General features: G+C 45.9%; 1 pseudogene; it reads right to left on the minus strand.

The window, feature by feature from the left end:
- Positions 1–1,177: 1,177 nt before the first annotated feature.
- Positions 1,178–2,034, minus strand: LOC138814790 (insulin-like growth factor-binding protein 3 pseudogene; annotated as a pseudogene).
- Between the last annotated feature and the right edge of the window lie 1,724 nt (positions 2,035–3,758).

Consider the following 3,758-nt stretch of genomic DNA (forward strand, 5'->3'; position numbering starts at 1 on the left):
ATCTAGGATTATCTAGTATGGATCTTGTTATAATGGGGCTATGCTGTATACAATGTTAACCATTGAGAACATATCTCTCTCTCTGCATATATGTGTGAATTATAAAGTATAAGTTGGACTCCAAGTTCAACGAACACAAGTTATTCCCTATGTGTTCCCAGTGTCCCTATGAGGCTCTCTCAACAAGCTGTTCATCTTTCCTGTTTAGATAACATTAAACACCATTGTTTTGTTAGGTCAAGAATAAAGATGAGGGGTGAAAATAAACTTTTGCCTTTAAATAGCTTAGTATCCTCAACCCCAAACTATGAGTTAATTTAGAAAACATTTTGTTGTTATTGTTGTCTCCAGAGTGATTACTCCATTACTGGTGAGGCCTGTGAGGTGTGGGTACATTCCCAGCCTTCCCCATGCCTTGCTGGACCACAGCCATGGCAACCCTGGGCCTTCCACTGGGCTCCATCCTTGAAAAGCTGCCTGATGGAGGGAGGTCAGAAAGATGTGCATTTACAAGTTTCCCAGAATGTGCTAGAACTTTTTGGTCAGTTTTATAGAACTTTCTTGGTCAGTTAAGATTCCACCTCCCAATCTCTCTAGTATTTTCCAAGCAGATCAGGTCACTTGCAGAAAATGAAGAAGCTTTGTCGTCCAGGGTTCCAAGCCTTGGAATCAAAGATAGGACCAGGATGGCCAGGGGTCTCGTGGATGGTAGAGATGGCCAGGTGACTGGAGTTTCTGACTTTCCTGTTCTCCATGAGGCCTGAGCAGGGTGGAGGGCAACGAGGAGGTGTCTTCTACAATAGCCACTGAAGTGAGGGGGACAGAAGGTCAGGTGTTCCAGTGGGCAGATGTGGAGAGGATTCTAGAAGGGTATCAAGTCCACTGCTTTGGGCCGGAGTATCAGTTATTTTTACAGAAAGAAACAGAGAAATTAATTTTCTTTTCTGACTACTGAAAACTGAAAAGATGCTCAAGTTCACCATTTAAAGGAACAATAGACATTTCAAAAATCTGTCTAAACTTTGGTTTTCTTTAAAAAAAACACACACACACAAAAACCAGTTCATCACAAAAAGAAATATAAGTTGAAGCTGTAGCCAGGTGTTTTTCTGTCCGTGGCAGTGTTTTGTGCAAAGTAAAGCGTATTGGAGCTCCAATTTAACTGATGCAGTGGGGTTTACTGGCTCTGCATGCGGAGGCAGTGCATGTCGTGCATGCCCTTGCTGTCCCAGCCTGGGAGGGGCTGATCATACTTGTCCACGCACCAGCAGAAGCCCCGCTTTCTGCCTTTGGAGGGGCGACAATGCTTCTTCTTATAAAGTCCTTTCTTGTCGCAGTTGGGGATGTGCACACCCCTAGGACTCAGCACATTGAGGAACTTCAGGTGATTCAGGGTATCTTCCATCTCTCTAAGGCAGAGACCATATTCTGTCTCCCGTTTGGACTCTGAGGAGAAGTTCTGGGTGTCCGTGCTCTGGGACTCATAGTCGACTTTGTAGCGCTGGCTGTCCTTCACGTGACCTTTCTTGATGGTGTCTAGATATGAATGAATGGAATGATACTTGGAGTCAGACACCCTATGTGTGCTGGGCGGGGCATGGCTCTCCATGCTCCCCGTGCCTCGGTCCTCCTCCGACTCACTAGCATTTCCTGAGGCAGAGGGCACCGGCAGCAGGTTGGTGCTCAGGCAGCCAGGGGACGCTGGCATTGGCGCAGAACCCCCGGCCATCCAGCAGCGCCTGCAGGAGGCGTGGCTCGGCTCGTGGCAGCTGGCAGCTGAGCCCCAAGTTGCAGCATTCGGTGTAGACATGACATAGCTGGCCCTCGCGCAGCGCTCAGGTCAAGCAGCAGCCACAGCCTGGCTCGCACACCAGCTCTGCGCACGCGGGTGTGGCAGGCGGAGGCATGCACTGGGCCAGGGAGTTCGCATCACAGGGCTCTCAGCGCACTAAGGGGCCGCATCACCGGCCGCCCATGGAGCAGGGCCAGTGCGGTGAGCAGAGCTGCCCAGAGCGCGGGGTGCGCCCAATGCATGGAGCCTGTTGCAGGGGCCAACTGGAGTAAGCGGTTATCAGGTCGAGGCACGCGGTGCGAGATTGCGGGATCTGGAGTGCAACTGCTAGGTGTGCAGCTGCCCAGCTCGCACCTCAGTACCTATAAGTTCTAATGTCACCCTTATTCTGTCTTATAGTAGTTTGGCTGATTTTAATGTAGTTAATCCATTTTGACTTGATGTTAGTGGAAGCAGAGATCCACTTCTAGTTTTCTGCCTACGGATGTCCAGTTTTCCCAACACCAATAGTTGAAGAAGCGATGATGCGTGTGTAAGTGTGGTGTGTGTGTGTGTGTGTGTGTGTGTGTGTGTGTGTGTGTGTGTATGTGTGTGTGTATGTGTGTGTCAGTGTGTGTGTGTGTTTGTCGGTCGTGGGGCTTGAACTCTGGGCCTTGGAGCTACCCCTCAGCATTTCATCTTCAGGCTAGTTCTTGAACCACAGTTCCACTTCCCATTTTCTTGTGGTTTATTGGAGCTAAGAGTCTCATTGACTTCCCTGGCCCTGCTGGCTTTCAACAACCATCCTCAGATCTCAGCCTCTGAGTAGCTAGGATTAAAGGCATGAGCCAAGGGCATCCAACAAGGCTATGTTTTTTTTTTTTTTTCACATTACATCTTTCGCTCTTTTGCCAAATATCAGATGATTTTAAGTATGTAGTTTTATTTCTGGTTCTTTTCATCTTTTTTAATATGTTTTTTATTGTAAAAATAATGTACAAAGGGGTTACATTTACATAAGGTAGGTAATGAGTTCATTTCCTCTCAAGCATTGTTACCTTCTCCTTTGTTTTTTCCCTACCATCCCTACCCTTCCACCTCCACAACTACTCCTCTCCATCCCCCCTCACACTCCCTGCCTAAATTGTACAGTTCGTTTTTGAACATAGTGTCTTGATCTCATTGTTAAAATGGGTCAAACTGTATCCCTAGTTAAGCATTTGGTTTTTTTCCCTTCACCGCCCAAAGCTAGAGAAATGTATATACAAGATACAGGGCACCAACATCAAAGAAACAAAAAAAACCCCACATAGGTTATAAGATTGGGTGGGAGAATGATGACTGTTGATTTAATTTAATAAGTATTTTATAGTTGTTTTTTTTTTTTTGTAGGTCGTGGGGCTTGAACTCTGGGCCTGGGCGCTGTCCCTCAGCTCTTCAGCTCAAGGCGAGGGCTCTACCACTTGAGCTACAGCGCCACTTTATTTTATAGTTTTTAATGGTAAGGCTTATTAACTCAAAGGGGGAACAAAAACATTCAGAATAATGGAATGTGGCTATTACTCATTTGATGTGTCTGGATATATTATGATTAATAAAAATATATCTATTAATTCCCAGTGGTAGACTGCTATGCTAACTGGGAGGAGACTTTGGTAATACCAGGGGTTTGAATACTGGTAATGAAGCAGAATATGAGGGGAGAGCATTTGCTAAGGATGTAACTTCCTAGGCTCATACCAAATACATTGAAGTAGAATGCTAAGTGATGATCGACTGAGCACCAAATTTTATTTGTTGACTTCTTTGTTTTCTGAAGTCCAGGGATTTGGACCTAAAGCCTGGGTTTTGTCCCTTAATTTTTTCTCAAGGCTAGTGCTGTAGCAGTTGAACCACAGCTATGAAGCTGTGGTTTTGGTGGTTAATTGGAGATTAGTCTTTCCAAATTTCCTCTTTGGGCTTGCTTCAAACCTGATCCTCAGGTATC

Source organism: Dipodomys merriami, unplaced genomic scaffold (assembly GCF_024711535.1).
Source record: "Dipodomys merriami isolate MVZ:Mamm:240054 unplaced genomic scaffold, mDipMer1.0.p SCAF_611, whole genome shotgun sequence".
Classification (NCBI taxonomy): Eukaryota; Metazoa; Chordata; class Mammalia; order Rodentia; family Heteromyidae; genus Dipodomys; species Dipodomys merriami.